General features: G+C 39.9%; 1 protein-coding gene across 4 annotated transcripts in view; it reads left to right on the top strand.

Moving 5' to 3' along the window:
- Positions 1 to 23260, top strand: part of LOC108697259 (SH3 and multiple ankyrin repeat domains protein 1) — a 247651-nt gene that overhangs the window by 40896 nt on the left and 183495 nt on the right. The window lies entirely within an intron of this gene.

Below are 23260 nucleotides of genomic sequence, written 5' to 3'. Positions count from 1 at the left end.
CTTTTGTCTTTTCCCCCATTCTTATATTTTCACATTATATATCTATTGTTTCTGCTGTTTATTTGGTCAGGCAGTTCCTTTTAGTTCAGTTCTGGATATAAATAGAGAGGAACAGTAAGCCAAAACAAGATGATGACAGCGAGGCAGATTTACTAAAGGGAGAAGTGGCCATGGCTAGCAAAAATTTGCCAGGATTCCCATCTGCAGGCATATTACCAATTTAATAACAGGTGTAGACGACAATTCGCCAGCGAAAGAGACTGTCGCTAGTGCAGTTTCGCACCCTATTGCTAGGCAATTTTTAATCAGGTGACTGATCGTTAAAGGGCATGTAAAGGCAAAAAAATAAATTCCCATTTTTACTTTCTTTAATTTAAAAGAAACCTATCTCCATTTACTGCTGTGGATAGGAATTGTCAGATGGTCCCTAACTGCTGAGCAGGGAAACAATCATACTTATGAATAGCAGGGGGAGCCCTCGCCTTACTCAAGCAGCTTTGTTTATGACGATCCCTAAGCAGCCCAGACCACACTGAGCATGTGCACAGTCTTAGTCTTGCAAAAATGTTTAACAAAGTTACAAGATGGTGACCCCCTGTAGCCAACTTTGAAAGCATAAATTATTTGTTTGATTAGGCTTGTGGTGCACTAAGTTCATGTTTATATTTAGTATACAAAATACAGCATTTCTAGCCTTATTCTATTTTAGACTTTACATGCCCTTTAATCCCCAAATTCCCTAAAGTGCGAAATTTACAGAACGTTACCTATATTTTTGAGTTTCCTTCACCACCCTAGACCTGGCGAACCAGGGGCGTAACTACAGAGGAAGCAGACCCTGCGGCTGCAGGGGGGCCCAGGAGGTACAGGGGGCCCCATGAGGCTCTCATTGATGAGCAATTTGAACATATATTGGTAAAACAGGACAAACACTGGATATGTTGTGGGCCCTAAAATTAATTTGCTGTGGGGCCCAGCAACATCTAGTTACGCCACTGTGGCGAACTTATAAGATGAAGCTACATCCTCCTCAATCTTATGTCAGTGACATCATATCCTGTATGCTGAAGAGTCATAACATTTTTAAAAAACACTGGCATTTTTTTTGTATTTTAAAGCGGGATTGTCTTCCAAAGTTCTAACTATTAAAAATGTTTGTGCTAATTTTTTTTACCAATTTGAGGGTCTTGCCACATTGGTTTTAGGGTGGGCTCATGTCTAGGGCATTAGAGGATCTATTTTGTCTTTATTTTGCTTCCTTGGACATGTGTAATAACAAGTGGCCACTTCAAGCATTTGCAACAACATCTCTAATAAAGACGTCTATACGACCTATATGTACCCACCCTATTCAAATTGACCTAAGCGTAAGAGTACCAACAAAGTTTTTCTAGGCAGAAATGAATGCTAGTGAAAGTTCGCTATGAAATGCTTGTGCTAATGTATTAACGGTAGCAAAACTTTGCCAGCGTTCGGCTACAGAGTTGCGACTTTGCATTTTAGTGGTACCAAATTTACACCTGGCAAAGTAGCACAAAATGTGGCGTAGCCTTCGCTGGCAAAAGTTTGCCCTTTAGTAAATTTGCCCCAGTGAAACATTATATTTATATTTACCAAACTGCGGTCCATTCGTTGTTGAAGTCAACTCTCAGCACCCGCAATGATCAAAAACTGTCAGAGTTCTTGGAATTCAATAACATCTGAAAGGCTATTGGTTGTACAGTGGTCTTTGTATTAATAAAACAGCCCCAGCATGAGTCTTTTTTTCAACAAACCCCACCAGAGCTAATGACTGCACTGGTTATAATATCATAGGATCTAATTAACCTTACCGCCTTTTCAAATTCTATAAATAGTGAAATTATAATATTACACTGAATATTTAATCATGCATTCCTATACTGTACCTTAAGCATACGTTGTAAAAAATATTCATCATAGATGATTTTATTAGAAATTCAATTTTAGATCTTGGTTCTTTAACTTGATGGGAAGCTCATAATGTTTTCATGAGGGGAGAATTATTAGCATTTTATTTCCCCTGCATATTAATAATTAAAAAAAAAAAGATTGATTTTTTTCATAATATATCAGTTTTTATACACAGATGTACATATATATTTACTTGATAAAAAGAAGATAATATAGCCTTTGGTTATTATAAGGTGCTTCATATGCAATGGAATTCTATTATAGGCATATCTTTCCCTATTATACCTTCTATCCCAAAGCCACAGTCCTTTCCCAGAGACTATTATCCCACTGTTACTATAGGCACCATCTCTCCCTACTATACCTGCTATCCCACAGTCACACTCCCTTCCCAGAGACTATTATCCACTGTTACTATAGGCACCATCTCTCCCTACTATACCTACTATCCCACAGTCACACTCCCTTCCCAGAGACTATTATCCCCACTGTTACTATAGGCACCATTTCTCCCTACTATACCTGCTATCCCACAGTCACACTCCCTTCCCAGAGACTATTATCCACTGTTACTATAGACACCATCTCTCCCTACTATACCTGCTATCCCACAGTCACACTCCCTTCCCAGAGACTATTATCCATTGTTACTATAGGCACCACCTCTCCCTACTATACCTGCTATCCCACAGTCACACTCCCTTCCCAGAGACTATTATCCCACTGTTACTATAGGCACCATCTCTCCCTACCTGCTAGCCCCATGCCAGAGGCTAGTTTTTCTTTAATTTCACATTCTCTGCCTGTACCTGCTATTATATGGGATACTTTTTGAGTAAGAAGGAATCTCTTCTTTTTGGGACCCCTAAAAGAAATCTCTGCAACATCATTCTGCTCAGATTGTGGATGTGTTACTAATAGTGCATTGTGGTATCACATTAAAAGAAATTTCAATGGTTATGTTGAAATACAGTTGTCGCCGTGCAGAGTTCTTCCTCAAGCAAACTGTACATCATTTTATGAGATTGTCAGGCTCAATGAAGAATGATGCTTTGCAGTGGATACTTACACAGACAGGAAAAATCACTACCTATATTTTTGCCTGAGGGGACCCAAAAAAGAAAGGACAGGCTTGACAGCTTATAGGGGAAAATGACTGACAATGATTTATTCTAAGAAAACCTCAAATCCCTGTACTGTGCATTTAACTGTAATCTTTTTTTATATCTACGCTAGAAAGCAATAACAATCATTCCAAAGAAAATGCTATTTCAGCTTTATATGTGCTACACTATCATACCTTATAATGGTAAACGTGCCAAGGTCTGTGCCGCAACTGCAGTGCTGCATTTTAAATATGCTACTTTTACTAAAAAATAATATCATCCAATAATATAAGCAGTTTTTTTGAAAGTATGTTTTTTATGTGGCTCAAAGCATGGCAGCAGGGAATATCCAATCCTGGAGGAGGAAGCCATGAATTATGGATTTAGGCCACTGGGTTTGGGGCATTAGGATAACACACAATATGGGATATGTGATTTTGGAAGTGGGTTCTTCAAGATGCTGTACCTCCTTTTTAAAGTTGCTCTATTGCACTATTTGCAGGCTGATTGTGTTAAGATTTCAGGGCTGACTAAGTCAGAAAGTGCCTCTTTATTCTGCACATAGGACTGCCAATCAAAGGGACAGAACATCTCATTAAGCTATTAGTTCTGATTGGTGATCACAACAGATGTTTTAACCGGGAAGCTCCAACTCAGTAAGCTGGAAACTGGCAAAATGTGATTAAAAGCCTTTCACCTTAGTGATCTGGTTATATTCCCATTGTTCTGCTGATATGATTCAGGGAGGATGGGGGTTATAGCACTCCAACTTGCATCGCAGTAGAGAAAAGTGACTGAAGTTTATCAAAGCACAACAAGTCACATGACTGAGAGCATCTGGGAAACTGAAAACATATCTAGCCCCATGTCAGATTTCAAAATAAAACAGATTTCAGTGCAGAATTCTTCTGAAGCAGCACTATTAACTGATGCTTTTTGAAAAAAAAGCATGTTTTCCCGTGACAAATCCCTTTATGATGCCTGAAAGCTGTTGCTTTAAAAGCAGAGAGCACACAAGGGGAAGAGAAAAACTTCCTTCTGAGATCAGGCAAATATTTGGATTAGGGTTTTGGTTAACCAAATCAGAGCACTGTTTTTTCCTGTGATTTAGCTACACAGGACACAAATCGTTATTATCTGCAGGAGATAAAATACAGGTATTGATTGTTTGTTTTGCTCCTGCTCCATTTCTAATACGCAGATTGGAATTCCCTTCAGCCTAGACTTGCATTTATATTTAACATAGGTTTTTAGATTTGGGGTGAATTATAAAATGATAGGCCAACCCTAATTCAAAAACAGCATATGTTATTGTAAACATTAACAATCAGAATTGGTGCCTTTCAATTATAGATTATTTTTGATTATATAGGTATACATGGGATCCATTATCTGGAAACCCGTTATACATAAAGTTCTGAATAACGGAAAGGCTATCACACATAGACTCCATTTTATCCAAATAATCCAAATTTTTAAAACCGATTTGCTTTTTCTTTGTAATAATAAAACAATACCTTGTACTTGATCCAAACTAAGATATAAGTAAGTCCAATGAGCAATTAAATCAGGCGACACGCCGGATAAAAGTTAGGAAAAGTTTATTGGAACAGTAGGGTTAACAACATTGCCTTACGCGTTTTGGGAAACCCTCCCTTAATCATAGGCAACAGAACCAGCCCATTGGGCTTATTTAATGCATTCATGATTTTCTAGTAGACTTAGAGGCCGATTCACTAACTTCGAGTGAAGGATTCGAAGTAAAAAACCGTTGAATTTCGAAGTGTTTTTTGGGCTACTTCGACCATCGAATGGGTTACTACGACCTTCGACTACGACTTCGAATCGAAGGATTCGAAGTAAAAATCGTTCGACTATTCGACCATTCGATAGTCGAAGTACTGTCTCTTTAAAAAAAACCTCGACCCCCTAGTTCGGCAGATAAAAGCTACCGAACTCAATGTTAGCCTATGGGGAAGGTCCCCATAGGCTTGCCTAACTTTTTTGATCGAAGGATATTCCTTCGATCGTTGGATTTAAATCCTTCGAAACGTTCGATTCGAAGGATTTAATCGTTCGATCGAAGGAATTATCCTTCAATCGTATTTTCTGCGCTAAATCCTTCGACTTCGATATTCGAAGTCGAAGGATTTCAATTCCTAGTCGAATATCGAGGGTTAATTAACCCTCGATATTCGACCCATAGTGAATCAGCCCCTAAGTGTATAATAAAGTAAAATAATTCAGAAAGTGAGTACAGGACTGGTCAGACCAAGAATGACTTTGATGTAGTTGGTCAGCTTGAATACAGATATGGGACCTGTTATCCAGAATGCTCGGAACCTGGGGTTTTCCAGAAAACTGATCTTTCCGTGATTTAGATCTTTATACCTTAACTCCACTAGAAAATCATGTCAATATTAAATCAACTCAATAGGCTGGTTTTGCTTCCAATAAGGATTAATTATATCTTAGTTGGAATCAAGTACAAGCTACTGTTTTATTATTACAGGGAAAAAGGAAATCATTTTAAGAATTTGGATTATTTGGATAAAATGGAGTCTATGGGAGATGGCCCTTTTGTAATTTGGAGCTTTCTGGATAATGGGTTTATGAATTATTGACCCCATACCTATTTATACAGTATATCCTATGTATTATGGGTTTGCTGAAATGGGGGTGGAAGAACTTGATTGGCCTGAACAGAGCCCACACCTCTGTCTAACTGTACCCCTGTAGAATGAATGTAAATATTAATTCTATTGGCTTTGGAATAAAATGTTGGAGGATCTAGATGCATTATTTATAAAATGTACCTGCCAAAGTAACTAATAATAACTTCGCGAATTTCCGGCAAAATGCACGAAACCAAAAAATTTGTGAAAATCGAAATTGACGCCCGCGTCCAATCTTGGACGTGCGCCCGTAAAGTCGCTCATGTCAATTTTGATGCAAGCGCTAAAGTTAATGGGCGTCTGAATAGTTTTGATGCCCGACGATTTTATCGCCATCAATTTTTCGGACACACGTCCAAAAATGTTTGCTGCAGGCGAAATTCGCCCATCACTACTCACCAATCTTGCACAGTTTTATTCTACTCTTAACATTTATTTTTATGATATCAAGACTTTGGCCAATTTGGTGCTGTGCAAATAATGGAACAGAAAAACGGAATGACTAAACCTCTTAAAAAGAGCACCTGCTATATTTGGAGTTACATTGTTCCCTATATAAAATTGATATTAATATTTTTCCCTTGAGAATGTTGAATTTGATGAAAATTAAAATGTTTTTACAGAAACGGTTAGGCACTAAAACCCTGGTTTACTGACATCGGTGTAATGTGGAACTGAGCATCACTGACCTAGAAAAGGTTTCAGTAATTTGCTGCGGGAAAAAATAGGGGGAAGGCTACAGAATATCAATATAAAATGCCTACTACGTGCGGCAGAGCCAGTTCATGCTCTCTGCGCCTGGATTTGGATAAAAAAGGCTTTAGGCTGAGAAGAATCAAATCATAAAGATTCATTTAAACTTACAACACTGGTTATATTATAGCTGTGAACTTATTATTCTTTGCAGCCACATTAGTTAAACATAATGATGTGTATAGAAGTCTGAAGGCCCACTGAATTCTTTTTCCTATTGCTGCCTAAGGCACGCGTAGATTTAGGGGCACATTTACTTAGCTCGAGTGAAGGATTAGAAGGAAAAAAACTTCGAATTTCTAAATTTTTTTTGGCTACTTCGGCCTTCGATTACGACTTCGACTTGAACGATTCAAACTAAAAATCGTTCGACTATTCGACCATTCAATAGTCGAAGTACTGTCTCTTTAAAAAAAACATCGACCACCTACTTCGCCACCTAAAACCTACCGAGCACCAATGTTAGCCTATGGGGAAGGTCCCCATAAGCTTTCTAAGTATTTTTTTATCGAAGGAAAATCGTTCGATCAATGAATTAAAATCCTTCGAATCGTTCAATTCGAAGGATTTAATCGTTCGATCTAACTATTTTTCTTCGACGGTCAAATATTGAGGGTTAAATAACCCTCGATATTCGACCAATAGTAAATGTGCCCCTAAGTGATCTGCCCAAGGCATTAAAACAGAATTTGAACCAAGTATTTAAGTTCACACAAATCTCTTTTTTATTTATTTAAAATGTAAAATGTCCTTTTCATTATGGGAATATTAAGATATGTATCTATTGACATACCTGCTGCTGGGCCTTCAGCCTACACTCTTTATCTTCAAAATTCAGCATGTAGTAGAGTCCTGCAGTGGGTCGAGTACCCGCAAAAACCTGCGGTACCCTGCGGGTTGCGTGTAGAAGTTCCAGCTGCGGGTATAGACGTGGGTCGGCGGTTCTGCGGATTTGAGGGTCGCAGGTCGGGCCGTGGGTCTTCTCAATATCGATATATACTAATTTTTTCTGGTCACATCTACTTCCGATGACGTCACTTCCGGTTTACAATGACAGCTCTTCCTGTTTTACTCCTTTTTTTCTGATCACGTCTATTTCCGATGATGTCACTTCCGGTTTACAATGACAGCACTTCCTGATTCTTGATGGTCAGCGGGTCGCGGGTCCGGGTTACAGATAAGGTACTTGTGGGTCGGGTAGCGGGTCCAAGCGGGTAAGAATGCGGGTTGCGGGTCCGGGTTGCGGATTGCAGGTTGTGGGTACGGGTCGGGGTTGGGTCCCAAAAAATGGACCCGCGCAAGACTCTGGCATGTAGGTACAAGCCACCATCAATTGAGCGTACAGAATAGGAACTTAAAACTATCTTAGATCTCAATTCCATAGCTTCCCATTAAGTTACAAATATGTTTGCACTACAGGTATGGGATCCGTAATAACAAAACAGTACCTTGTACTCGATCCAAACTAGGATATAATTAATCCTTATTGAAAGCAGAACCAGCCCATTGGGTTTATTTAATGTTTACATGATTTTCTATTATATTTAAGGTATGACGATCCATATTACAGAAATATCCGTTATCTGGAAAACCCCAGGTCCCGAGCATTCTGGATAAAAGGTCCCATACCTGTATAAGAATATTAAAGCATTACCATTTATATTGAACTTAGTCATTGTATATTCTAATAATCATCACTGCGTTTCTCCTATTTTGCTAGGCATCCAACCCATCCATTGAAATCTAGTGATGGGCGAATTTGTCCCATTTCGCTTCGCCGAAAAATTCAATGGCGTCCAAATAATTTTGACGCGTGTCAATTTCGATGCCCGCGACAATTTTTATATGCACGCCTATTTTGTCCAAAAGCATTAAAGTCAATGGGCGTCCAAATAATTTTGACGCAGCAGTTTTTTCGCCAGCGAATTTTCTCGACAGAATTTATTCGCTGGCGGCGAAATTCACAAGTTTACCTCAAATTTCCAACAGGCAAATTTATCTTGAAAGCAGCATCAACGTTGCCTATGTGAATAGGACCCAAAGCTGAGAAAACAATCCCAGAAATACTTTTATGAAACAAACTTTCACCACTCATGGAAAAGGCATGTTCACAGAAATAAAATAATTATATTTCTGCTGCTATAACGGAACCATTTTCTGCCTGATAATAGCTACTGCTGATGTCCACCTACGACAGTTCTGTTTGCAGTATTGCAGTGTTGATTGCTCCCTTCTTCTTCCCCCCACTGTGCTAGGGAAAGCTTTGCCACGTTATGAATAAATTATAGTAATTCTCATTACTCCCTGCATAAGGCTATACAATGCTGTGATCTTAAATTAGAAAACTCACACGTGTGGTTTAAGGTTGATGGCTGCCTTACACTAGCTGGTGCTTCAGTAGGACAGCTGATGAAAGCTTAGAAACCTATGTCAACTTAGCCAATTCCACCTTTTGAGAAGGGCACAGCATTTGTATGGAATACGACTGATCTCAGAATGGCATCATTGGGACTAATAGTGCTCTGCTACAATATATGCTGATAGTTGAGGATACCTAAAGCTTAGAACAGTGATCCCCAACCAGAAATTTGTGAGCGCTCCAACCGCTTGGATGTTGCTCTCAGTGTCCTCAAAGCAGGAGCTTATTTTTGTGTAACACCTATTTGGGCCACTCGGGGTTAATTCACCAGCTAGAACACTAGAGCATGGGTTACACGCGACTTACACCCAGGGCAGGGCCTTCGCTAAGTGGAAGTGTTCCCTCTATGGTGTAGTGCAACTACATCCCCCCAGGCTACTGTGCACACAAAAACAACTTGGGCGCCAGGAGGTTCTTAACAATCAGGAACGGTTTATTATGCCAAAAAGGGCAAATGACCACAGGTTCACGCAGGAGTTGAGGAAAACAGCATATTGAGAGTTCACACAGAACAAGGCAGGCTCACACAGAGAGTACACAGGCAAATGCAGTACAACCTTTCCCTCCTGGAAGTTGTCAGGAAAGCAGCTTCTACCCTACAGTCCCTCTTCACTGAGGTCCCTGACTGGAGGCAACACACAGAGCCTCTGCGAAGCTACTCTCTTTCTGCAAATCCTTGTTGGAGCTTCAGCTGCTCTTTCTCTCTATCCTATCTGCCTTTCTCTCCTAGAGAGACTATGACAAGTCTGCCCTAGTATATCTGTTCCTCATTCACGAGGTTACCTGGTCCCCGACTTGGACACATGACTTCTTCTGGGCCTATTGCACTCAGTCCCCCTGAGCACATCCAGCTGGAATCACATCCAGAGGCAAAAGAGGAAGAGGCCACTCCCTGCACACACTATATAGGAGTGAGTCAGAGCAGTGTCATCAAATCTCTCAGCCTATCACTGTAAAGGTTATTCTGTAACAGGGATTCTACCCAATAACCCAAGGAAATGGTGAAAAGATTAACTCTATAGGGTCTGTATCCCTATAGGGCCCTACATTTGAATCCCAGGCTTGGAGGTTATATAAAAACCATGTGCACTGCCAAACAGAGCCTCAATGTAGGTTGACAATCCACATAGGGACTACAAAATAGCCAATCACAGCACTTATTTGGCACCCCAAGAACATTTTTCATGCTAGTGTTGCTCCCCAACTTATTTTACTTCTGAATGTTGCTCACGGGTTCAAAAGGTTGGGGATCCCTGGCTTAGAAAAAAAAAATATAAAATAAGATCTGTCAAAAAAACAAAGGCATGTTGACTAGCTAGTATCACTTATAAACACAGGTCATTACTGTGAATGTTATTATCGAAAAGAAAAATCATTGCAAAGGCTGCAAGCAATCATTATACACAGAGACAATGGAAAGAAACATATAGTAATTACAAACGTATGTTCTCCAAACAATGAAGTGATCATGCACATTGTTTTAATAATGAAAGGCTTAGTAGTATTCTTATGCTTTGCTTGACTTGTTAATGTCACCCTCTTCCTTTTCTGTTTTCCCATGGAATGACATATACTGGAATTATCGAAAATTAAAAACGTACAGCACCTATTATCCACAATCCTGGAGACCTGGGGCTTTCCGAATAACGCATCTTTTTGTCATTTGGATCTTCACCTTAAGTCTACTAGAAAATCATGTAAACATAAAATAAACCCAATAGGCTGGTTTTGCTTCCAATAAGGATGAATTATATCTTAGTTGGGATCAAGTACAAGCTACTGTTTTATTATTACAGAGAAAAAGGGAATCATTTTTAAAAATGTGTCTATGGCAGATGGACTTTCTGTAATTCGGAATTTTCTGGATAACAGGTTTCAGGATAATGGATCCCATACCTGTGTATACAAAATGTAGTGAATAGTTATTACAATACATCAGAAGCCCTGTTATCATATATCAGCTCTGTCCAAGATTTTCCATAATGAGGACTTATTTCCCTGCAATTTCACATTTAGGGACCAAATTATTATAGAATAATAATGTCATACAGATGATAATTTTAGGTATGCTGAGAGCCGGGCCTGCAGTTGGTCAAGCCTGTACAATGACATTTTACAGATACAGTGGCAATTAGGATTGCCAACTTTTTTTGGATGAAAATGGGCAGGGGGCAGGTCGGTGACATGGGGGGTGGGTCAGTGACATTGGGGGGCGGTTATGTTGGTGCTATTTCACGAAAATTCCAGAGAAATTTATTTCAATCAAGGAAAACACAACAAAACATTCAAGCAAATTATAAATTGTCCTAGAATGCCATTGTCTGCATCATGCTAAAGTTTTAACAAGCCACTTTTAATAGGCAGGTATTTGTTTTAAGAGCCACTTAAAGCACCAGGTTGGGTATGTGCTGTATAATATAAATGGCCCCAGTTTACGTCTTTCCTTCATCATTCCTCTAGTAATCAACATCTCCAGCTGTAGAGGAGGAATAATGAGTAGGGTACAAGATTTAATCAAAAAGACTCACTCTATCCCTTTGATGTAATACAGAGCCGCTGACTGCCGCATTAGTCTACGATATAAACACACTGACTATAGTGAGTGAGTGGGGGAAATGTCTTTATGGACCAGAATAATAGCTTTTCAAAAATGGAATGCGAGAGCTTTCAAAACCCACAGGTAATATTGAATGATGCGGCCAAGGAACACAGCAACTTTTAATAGAGGAGCAACACACTTCATCTAAAAAAGCTATTGCTTTGGTCTTCTGAATTGTATTGCTGAAACAGGACCAGTGCAAAGGCTTTTTTTTACACAACAAAATGAAACAAAGAAAATGAATGAAACAATCATCATCAGAATTAGTGATGGGCGAATAAATTTGGCAGGCGCGAATTCGCGGTGAACTTCCGTGTTACGCAGGTGTCAAAATACGAGTTTCGCTACTGTTTCAAAGATTTCGCTGGAAATTCGCGAATTCTTCGGCGAAGCAAAATAGGACAAATTCGCCCATCACTGGTTAGAATAAAAGGATTAATTATATCAAAAAATACAATTATTTTGACATGATATGCTATTTTTTTACCCTCTGTATGTAAATATATTTTAGGAGACCTGTTTTAACAGATCTTTCCATAATTTGGATCTTTATTCCAAACGTCAACTAAAAAATCAAATGAACATTTAGGGCAAAGGCAAAGGCGTCGATTAATCGCCTCTTCTTTGGGTGAATAATCTCCCCAAACTGCCTTCCACTGCCTTCCCGCTGGCTAGAATGTAAATCGCCAGTGGGAATGGCACTGGGATCGTTTTCCTTGTGAGGCAACTTCAGAAAACGAATCCGAGTGCTATCCTGCCGGCGATTTACATTCTAGCCGGGGGGAAGGCTATTCGGGGAGATTAGTCGCCCGAAAAAGAGGAGATTTGTTGCTGGGCGACTAATCTCCCCGAATCTGAGCGTGTGTCTCTACCCTACAAAACCCAATAGGCTGGTTTTGCTTCCAGTAAGGATTAATTATATCTTAGTTGGGATTAAGGACAAGCTATAGTAGAAATCTGACCACATACTGTGAGATGCCAATAAAGAAGTGGGGCGGGAGAGAAACGGTGTGGAATATGTTGGGGAGGGAAACACACTTGATACTTTAATGCCTGGGGATTAGTTAACTTTTGGTATGAGCATAGGTTACATTGGACTCACACATCAGGATCAGCGCCAAATGGAAGCTATCGCTTTAAGGTGTAGTGCAACTACAACACCCAGGCCGCTGTGCATAAAAATGATTGGGTCCAAAAGAGGAAGTGGCCACTCCTTACACACACTATAGTGCAGTGTGGCAGGAAGTGGTCATTACACCTCTTGGCCAATGACACTGAGCTACACAGGATTTTGCCTGGTAACTGAGAAAATGGTAGGGCCTTAAAGCCATAGGGGCAGATTTACCCCTATGGGCCCCTACAAGGGTTTGGGCTGGAGGCATGGCCCATGGTTATAAGGCGACCTGCTGGTAATTTTGAGCAGGGGCTGGCTGGTAATGTGAACTTGTTAATATTTGCTAAGCTAACGATCCAGTAAGGTATGATATGGTTGTGAATATTAACAATAAATCAGCTGCAGCCTTTTATCGCCACCAATATGTTGTGTGGTTTAAATTTGTACAATTCAGTTAACTTAGTGATGTCTTCGCTTCCAATGAGAACTGTCACATTTCCCTGCATTTATCACCCTCAAATTTGTGTCTATAAGTGTCCCGAAGCAGCAAAACGTTGTGAGTTTTCGCAGAAAGTAAAGGCCAAAAATTATAATTAAAAGTTCAAATAATTTATTAGGATATACAGGTAACCGCCTAACGCATTTCGTTCCAACTGGGGCACTTAATCATAGGCTCTATAGACACTTTAAGACACTATACTTATAAGAAACTATTGGGGGAATGTAATAAAAGTCACAAGGAGCAAAACAATTTGCACCAATAAGAATAAAAATCCACATCTCGCAATGAAATATTGTTCTTTAAACTCACAAATTTTAATTGCGCATTGTGAATTTTAATGGAGCACTCTTAAGAAGTGCTTTAAGGCGTTGTAATCTTTTGAAGCAAACGTATGACTTTTTCAGTAAGAAGTTTTATTACATTGACTGCGCATTGGCGCAAACTATAAAACTCACAAACGGTCTTCCATTGTAGAAAGGGGTCGCTAAACAGTTTCCGGGTTCGCAAAAGATATATTAAATTCAAAAAGCAAAATTTGTTTGTGCAAAGGCATAACTTTTCACAATGCGAATAGTTTTTCCGTTACCGACTTTTATTACATTCCCCCGTATAAGTGTTCCACCAACTTTGTAGCTCTGTGGGGCAGAGACCTCCACATCTATCAAGTGACAATGATGCCTTCATGCCGGCACCCTCATGCTGGCAGTGCAATAAATATCTCTAATTTCACTATTCTGTAAGAATCCTGATTGGCCAAGGTAAAAAGGACAATCAGGTTGGTGTAGAAAGGAGTGTGGAAAATTTAAAGATGGCAAGATTACTTTGTGCCCTCCTCCTTCCTCTGGACCCTTCAGAGCTGCACTTTGATATCAGGTTGGGGGTTAATAAATCAAGGCATGGAACCAGTCAGCAATGAATTAGGATCAGGCCACTTGCCCATGTATCTGGGGAATATAGTTATTTTTTATTACATATTCTGCATTGTGGGTATGGGACATGGCAGACTTAGGGGCTTCAAAGCTTTTCTAGCAAAATTTTCTGAATAATTTCTGGACATGGCAATGCATTAATAGAAATGCTCTAGTCCTGCATGAGTTAAATAATTCTGGCTATGCCCATTGGCTGCTCACAGATTCCATCTTGGTTTAATGTCTATAGTTCCCTGGACAGGGATTTAGTAAAGTCTGGCAACCTCAGATACATACTGTTGGCACCGTAGCCTCTTCCTATGGTTCTTTATACACATTCTCTTTACCTCCGGGGCTGCCCAAACTAGCGTTAAAATGAAACCAATTTCTCACTTAGCCGAGCCATTCTGTGAATGTTACAGCGGCAGTGGAGTAGAGCTGTTATTGTACCATAACCAAGTTTCTAATTTAAACATCCTGCTATTAAAAATTCATTTCATCTGAGAGCTGTAACATATCCCCGAACTGAAATCTGTGTCAAATCATAGCAAACATTTCTAGACGAACTAAAGCAGCGCAGCCTCCTTTATCTTGCTATTGAACATCTGAATTGTGACACGTACACATTGTATATTTCCCCCTCAGCTGGTTTCTTAAAACCACAAGAATTTTCAGTTTTGCTATTAATTATCTCTAAAATGAAAGCCTGAGTATGTAGATGAAGGTTGATTTGTAACTAAGGGTGCAATTTCATTTTTTTACACCATCTGCTACTTCTGCAGCTCTCAGAATAAGAAGCAGAAAACTTTATTCTCTGGTGTAAAGGAACTAGTCTCACTGACAGTCCACACCAAACAATCTCAAGTCTAAAAATCACTTTTTGATTAGAAAAATTGTTAAAGAAAATATTCTTGGCATGTTCAGGTACTCAAAGCTGTCTTCATGGCCCAAGGAGAGGAGACTGGAGATTTGCACAAGAGAGTTTGTTTGTAACTTAGCGGTGGAATGGAAAGCTCAACAATGTACCAAAATTGTGCAAAATCTGCAGCAACACTTAGTAGCATTAGGCATTTTGACATCTGGGAAGGGAGTGTGACTGTGGGATAGCAGGTAGAGTTGGGTGAGATGGTGCCTGTAGTAACAGTGGGATAATAGTCTCTGGGAAGGGAGTGTGACTGTGGGATAGCAGGTATAGTAGGGAGAGATGGTGTCTATAGTAACAGTGGGATAATAGTCTCTGGGAAGGGAGTGTGACTGTGGGATAGCAGGTATAGTAGGGAGAGATGGTGCCTATAGTAACAGTGGGATAATAGTCTCTGGGAAGGGAGTGTGACTGTGGGATAGCAGGTATAGTAGGGAGAGATGGTGTCTATAGTAACAGTGGGATAATAGTCCTCTGGGAAGGGAGTGTGACTGTGGGATAGCAGGTATAGTAGGGAGAGATGGTGTCTATAGTAACAGTGGGATAATAGTCTCTGGGAAGGGAGTGTGACTGTGGGATAGCAGGTATAGTAGGGAGAGATGGTGTCTATAGTAACAGTGGATAATAGTCTCTGGGAAGGGAGTGTGACTGTGGGATAGCAGGTATAGTAGGGAGAGATGGTGCCTATAGTAACAGTGGATAATAGTCTCTGGGAAGGGAGTGTGACTGTGGGATTACAGGTATAGTAGGGAGAGATGGTGTCTATAGTAACAGTGGATAATAGTCTCTGGGAAGGGAGTGTGACTGTGGGATAGCAGGTATAGTAGGGAGAGATGGTGCCTATAGTAACAGTGAGATAATAGTCTCTGGGAAGGGAGTGTGATTGTGGGATAGCAGGTATAGTAGGGAGAGATGGTGTATATAGTAACAGTGGATAATAGTCTCTGGGAAGGGAGTGTGACTGTGGGATAGCAGGTATAGTAGGGAGAGATGGTGCCTATAGTAACAGTGGGATAATAGTCTCTGGGAAGGGAGTGTGACTGTGGGATAGCAGGTATAGTAGGGAGAGATGGTGCCTATAGTAACAGTGGGATAATAGTCTCTGGGAAGGGAGTGTGACTGTGGGATAGCAGGTATAGTAGGGAGAGATGGTGCCTATGAAAGTAGTGTGGTTAATAACCCACGGTAAGATACTGTGGCTATGGGATAGCAGGAGGAAGGGTGCAGCTGTGACAGTAACTCATATAGTGATAAAAAAAATTTTGCTTTCATTCATAGTTCAAATACAACTCCCAGCCACCACTTAGAGCTGAATGAGCTTAGAGCCAAGTATATTTACTCAGGAGCAAAACTGTGAAGAAGTTTAGAAATAACACGCTATATTAAATTTGATTGCAAAAGCTGTTGAAAGCTTCGGATGGTCTGGCAGAGGGAGCAATATAAGATTAGAAGCAATGTAATGACATAATTTAGTATAAATTGGAGTGGAGACAAAAAAGGGCTAGTTAAATAGAGGTTGCAGTAATCGAGATGTGAATTTATAAAGCAGCATATAAGTTGCTTGAGGGTAACTCTTGAGAGGCAAGGTCATTCTGTATTATGTTTCACAAGGTAAGAATGACAAGATATTCAGAATAAAGTGGATAAAACATGGAAAAGTGCCAAGATTACAAGGCAAAAGCAAACATACTATTATCAGTTGTCCTTCAAAAGGGGGGAGAAATGTCCCTTTCCTGTTTCTTTTTAAAATTAATTGTAAAATTTCCTTGAATGAGTATTTTGCTGGAGTTCAAATATAGCATTTAAAGTAAAAGAATGATACTTGACTGGCTCATTGCAAGTGCAGCTTAAGTAGTTGATGAGGGTTGATATCAGAAAGTAGCAAATTAAGTAGAGGATGATAGGTCAGACAGTAATTCTGAAGCAGTGCCCAGGCAAAGAATGGAGGGCTATAAGTTGATAATGTGAAAGAAATGAAGGGTTGAGGTTGGATGTCTTTAACATGATTGTGTTGGGAGGCAGAGGAACCTGCTTGAGTGGTATGTGAAAGGTTGAATAAATCAAGTAAGAATGTCAAGATTACAAATAGACAGCAGGAAATGAGAGGCCCAGGGGTGGTTGGTGAGGTGCAATGATAACAGCAGCACAGCAAACTCATTTTCTGTGTGATGAAGGTCAGTTGCGTGACATTTGATTTGAGATCATGTCAGTGCTTATTGTGTCAATCTTGTCTTTAATGTTCACATTTAGATACATGTTTAAAAAAATGGGGGAGGGTAGAAGAAGAATAATAGGAAAAAGAGGTGCAAGTTGATACGAAACAACCGTTTACTACCAACAGGGAACTTCAGCCTCTCTGGGGGCTTCAAACTACCTCTGCCTTTACATCTGAAGTTCCTTCTCCTCCAGGACTCTAGCCCAACTAATTTATGGGCTGATTTATCAAAGGTCAAATGTTAGAGTGTTTTTTTTTTTTTACCTTGAATGAACTCGAATGACCTTGAAATTTGATTAGTATCTTATTTAAGAAAAAACTCGATCGAATATTACCGACCCAAAAACTTGAATCAAATTTGAATCAAATTCGACTGAACTTGAATAGAGTTTTTTCTCCTAAAAAACTCGAATGTCAAGAAGGCTATTAAGATCTTCAAATGGACCTCTGCCATTGACTTCTATATGAACACAGCAGGTTTTGGGTAGTGAATAGATGAATTTGAGTTGTACCCATGGACAAAGTATGATAAATCTTGAATTCCAGTTTGGATTATTACCAACCTGAATTTGTGAGTTCTGACTGAAAATCCAACTTGAAAATTCGAATTCAAATTAACAATTTGAACCTTAATAAATCTGCCCCTTGTTGTTGGTCTTAGTGGTGTCCCACTTGATAGTTCTCTCTATTCTGTGATACTTACTGTACTCACAACAGAGCTCTATGCATTTTTCTGCCTCTCCCCTCAGTCACTGGGGGTAACTTTCCTAGCTTGAGCTTTGTCTGGGCATTTCACCCAAAGCTCTAAAAACATATCCTGATGTCAACCAGAATCGGAACCTACCTCCTTCTCAACTTGTTTACCATTGGGGCTGTTCATTCAGGACTGCTTCTAGACACCTAGTGAAGCTGTCCTAAGCCCCCTCCCCCCAGAGGATCCTACACAGCTCTTCAACCTTCCTTGTGGGATTGCAGCCAAAATACACTAGGGGTATTTAGTTATTGGGGAAATTAGCTTTGGAGGAAGGTCTCATCTTGAAAAACTTGAAGATCAGTTGCAGTGGAAAAGGGTTGGTTGTTTCAGCAACTATAGACTTATTACTAATGTATATGTGCAAAAGTTCCCAAGGATAGATGTCCAATGCAACCAATCAAATATTTTCCTTTTTATATTGGCTTGTACTAGACCATGAGGGTTATAAACCCAAAGATAAAATGCAGTTGAAATTGGAAGCATTATCTTCTATTTCCTGCACTGCTTGTCTTGACTAGAGACACCGCTGCAGCAATGTTACAGTGATAAGAACCTCTCTAGCCATGACTCACAATGGAATTTGCACACATTTCCAGACACTGAAATGCCAACAAAGCCCCAAAGGATTCAAGTTTTAAACTTTAATCTGGTAGCTGGGAGAGATTGAACATCAGCCTTATCCCATTGTATACAATGTAGAGTGAAAACAAACCAGTCAGTCAAATCTAATCCACACTATTATGTATAAAATGAGCACTTAATATTTATGTAGATTGCCCCATGATCATCTTTTAAAATGGAAAGGCTTGTATGGCCGTGGTTTCAGACTTATTGGATTTAAGACCCACTATGCTGTCGAAAAAAGCCCCTTTACCCTCATGTTAAGTTATAGTAGGGAGAGATGGTGCCTGTAGTAACAGTGGGATAATAGTCTCTGGGAAGGGAGTGTGACTGTGGGATAGCAGGTATAGTAGGGAGAGATGGTGCCTATAGTAACAGTGGTATAATAGTCTCTGGGAAGGGAGTGTGACTGTGGGATAGCAGGTATAGTAGGGAGAGATGGTGTCTATAGTAACAGTGGGATAATAGTCTCTGGGAAGGGAGTGTGACTGTGGGATAGCAGGTATAGTAGGGAGAGATGGTGCCTATAGTAACAGTGGATAATAGTCTCTGGGAAGGGAGTGTGACTGTGGGATAGCAGGTATAGTAGGGAGAGATGGTGCCTAAAGTAGCAGTGGGATAATAGTCTCAGGGAAGGGACCGTGGCTGTGGGATAGCAGGAATAGTAAGGAGAGATGGTGCCTATAGTAACAGTGGATAATAGTCTCTGGGAAGGGAATGTGACTGTGAGATAGCAGGTATAGTAGGGAGAGATGGTGTCTATAGTAACAGTGGATAATAGTCTCTTGGAAGGGAGTGTGACTGTGGGATAGCAGGTATAGTAGGGAGAGGGTGTCTATAGTAACAGTGGGATAATAGTCTCTGGGAAGGGAGTGTGACTGTGGGATAGCAGGTATAGTAGGGAGAGATGGTGTCTATAGTAACAGTGGATAATAGTCTCTGGGAAGGGACTATAGTGGGATGGGGTGGTATTTATAGTATAGTTATAGACAATAGCTTCTAGAAAGGGCCATACAATAACAAATGAAAAATTAAAGACAATTTCCCATTTTATTATGCTTTTAAGACATTTAGAAAATTGTCCAGACTGTTATATCTGATCAGTTAAAAGCTTAAATGAAGTGTACTTGTGGACGCCTAAGTCCCAAACATGTTCCCAGGCAGAATCCCAGCACAATAAAAGTCTTTGAGCACATTAAGAGAAATACAATATAATCTTTTAAGCTTTTGTTTATCAGCAGCGCTAATGAGAGGAACCGGCTGCACTTCTGAATGTTCATATTGATCTATCGTATTCTATCTGGGTGCAGTGGCTACGGAGTCAGAGAGGACACATACTGGATTCTATTAAACAAACCACCAATAAGTCATCTGATATTAATATTGTATCAAATTCAGGATCACTCTGATAGGTCCATAAAGTGTGCTTAACAGCGAGACATGATTAATTATTATAAATATATTATTATTATTATGACAATTCATGGCACACTGGCCTCCCATGTTATAGGTCCTGCTTATCACATGTTTATTGGAATGTTTTTTAATGCTGCAGTGTTGATGAGTAGTCAGCAGAAATTCCTGCCTCGTCGCTTTCTAATCAGCCATGCAACAGGCACCTGAATTACTAATTATAATGGGGATTAGATATATGGCCAACATTAAAGGAACTTGGGTGGCAATTATAAACCACTATGGAAGAATTTAATATACAAATACTACAGAAAGGGCAAAGCTCTGCTTCTTTAAGAAGAGAATTATTTCGCTCTAATTTGCAGAAAGAGGCCTGTGATTCCTGCCTTGGTTATGCTAATGTATTTGGGAATTATGATGTGTGTCAGGCTTATATATAAGCACCATGCCAGAATCTCTGTATTTGATGTTGTTTGCCCTCGAGCCTTTGATATTCTGTAAATACCGTGATGCTAATATTTCACTGTGAAAACTCACACTCAGATTTTCAACTCATTTAATAATTCAGCAGTGCTTTGGATTTTATTTCTCCCCATTTACATATGAGTATAAGACAGAAGCTGTGCCAGTATCAGGCTGTCATTCTGCAGCGAATATTGGGAGAAATGCTTTCTTCTTTCAAAAGGCAAAGGTACAGTATTTGGTGCAGCGCATGGGAGCTGCTATACTATGGGGTGCCGTTTGTCCCAAATACATTCTGTATACAAAACTATCCTAGTACACAGAATTAACGTCTGTCATGGTATATAAGTATTTGTGACCATAACAAACAAGGGAAAGTTGTGCTCACCACTAATTTCTAAAACCATTAGGCGGGGGTGCAATGAGGCTGTGACCACAAAATACATATAGACACATACAAGAGTCCTCTGCACTCAACCCATTATCAATATATTTAAGACAGAGACATTTTGTGCATACTGCTACTAAAAAATGCCTTACCCTTTAAACAAAACATGGATTGTTTCAGTGTCGGACAGGGACACCAGGGGCCCACCCAAAAACGTTAGACCAGGGGTCCACTCTCAGAACTATTATTCTTCATCTCCTCAATCAACCTCTCTTCTCCTAGTCTGTTTTCTTTATACTATAATCAATTATTCCATCTATTTAGCCTCTTTGTGCTCATAAAAATAAGGAATGGCCATGAAATAGGCCAAAAGTTTAGCAGCATGAGGGGCTACTGACACCTGGGCCCATCGGGGCTTTTCCTGGTATCCAGGTGGGCCAGTCCGACACTGGATTGTTTGACCAACTACGTCAAAGTCATCCCATATCTGGCCAGTCCTACGCTCAATTTTCATCTGATTCATTAAGAATTCTATTACTTCATTATACATTTTATAAAGGGACTAAGTTTTACCTGCAACTTACTTGCTGCTTTCAAAGTAAAACTCCCAAACTTGGCTGCCCTTTTATTAGACACCAGTGGGATCACCTGACTATAGTTGGAGGGGGTGGGAGCTACAACATGGAGCTGGTCACTGCTCCTGTATAACTATAACAAACAAGGGAAAGTTGTGCTCACCACTAATTTTAAAAACCATTAGGCGGAGGTGCAATGAGGCATATAGACAAATACAAGAGTCCTCTGCACTCAACCCATTATCAATATATTTAAGACAGACATTTTGGGCATACTGTATTTGTGACCATACACAGATAAAAAAATATACAACAGACTTATTTCTATTAAAGAATGAGAACAAAATCTGGTTAGTGCACAAAAAGATGTTATTACGGTATATTAAGAATTCCATTCTGTACATTTTAATAAGCAATCTTTTTCACAAATGTATAACTTCCATGTAACCGACGCCCTTATGTGCAAAGTTACTTACAGAATGTATTATGTAAAAAAACCATAATATAATATCTAATAGTGTAACTAACGAGTGCATGTCAAGCTAGATTTGAATGACAAAATAGATATTTGTGACAGAAAGTGAGATTTTAAAAGTAAAGTCTAAGATATTATATAAAGAATAAAAATCGTATTTCAAAAAATCAGATATGTCTTGGAAAATCACAATAGTTTTTTCCCTCTGAGAGATAAAGGGACAATAAGCTCATTTGTCTGTCAAGGAAGCGCTTTGCATTTCCCAGCAGTGAGGATCACTGGCACCCGCAGATGTTTCTAGCAAGCGAAGAAGCGCAGTCGTCACACTGATAAAAAGCACAAGATCAAAACACGTTGGGATAAAGGATCCGAGTTTCATTTATGAGAGATCATTTTTAGCTTCAGCAGCACCACTGAGTACAAGGTAACTCATGACTAACTGCCAGATTGTAGCTATTCTGCAGAAAACGACTCTCTGTTTTAGGAATGATAAAGGGTAGTGATGGCGAATCGTCGCTGAATAAATCACAAATTTGCTGCGAAATTCGCAAAACGGCAAAAAAAATTTTGAAACTGCGTCGGCATCCAAAAAACGGACGCCGGCGTCCAAAAACAGATGGCGGAGTCAAAAAACTAGACGCCTGCATTGTTTTGCAAATTTTTTGCCGTTTCGCGAAATTCACGGCAGATTTGTGAATTATTCAGCGAAGCGAAACGCCACAGATTCTATTTTTCACCGGCGAATTTTCACGGCAGTTTAGCAAATTTATTCGACGTCGACGAATCGCAGGAATTCGGCCATCACTAATAAAGGGTAGCCATGTGCTAGTGGTATGCAGAAGAGGCATGTGCCTAGAGCGCAATGATGGGGGGGTGCTAGGCAGGTACCTGTTGCTAGGGCACATGGTCAGCCTTGCCTGGCCCTGCCTCCAAGAACCAGGGCATAACTCAGAGGAAGCAGGCCCTGTGGCTGCAGGGGGGCACAGGAGGTATAGGGGCCCCCATGAGGCCCTAATTAATTAGCAATTTCAACATATATTTGTAAAAAAGGACAACCTCTGGATATGTTGGGGGCCCTAAAATTAATTTGCTGTGGGGCCCAGTAACATCTAGTTACACCACTGCCCAGAAATCTTCAGTTGTTGGTGTCATGCTGGTGAATTATAGATCTAAAACATTTAGAAGGCTGATGTGCAATCTGTTCCCTACCTGTAGTTTATTTGTAACCATCCAGCTCTTCCATTCCTTACTGAAGAGTCCATCTAATTCCACCTTATTCCCCAGTAAAGTATTCCTTGCTTAAAGCTGATCCAGAGGAAGGTGGAAAAAAAGATCTAAAGCTGTCTCCATTTCCCCCCCAAAAGGTCAATATATTACTGGCTCTAAAACAGGAATCAGACGTTCCTGGATCATTTTGGTGCTGAAAA

The sequence above is a fragment of the Xenopus laevis genome, chromosome 7S (genome assembly GCF_017654675.1).
Source record: "Xenopus laevis strain J_2021 chromosome 7S, Xenopus_laevis_v10.1, whole genome shotgun sequence".
Taxonomy (NCBI): domain Eukaryota; kingdom Metazoa; phylum Chordata; class Amphibia; order Anura; family Pipidae; genus Xenopus; species Xenopus laevis.
Note: the sequence above shows the minus strand (reverse complement) of the source record. Positions and strands in the feature narration are given on the sequence as shown.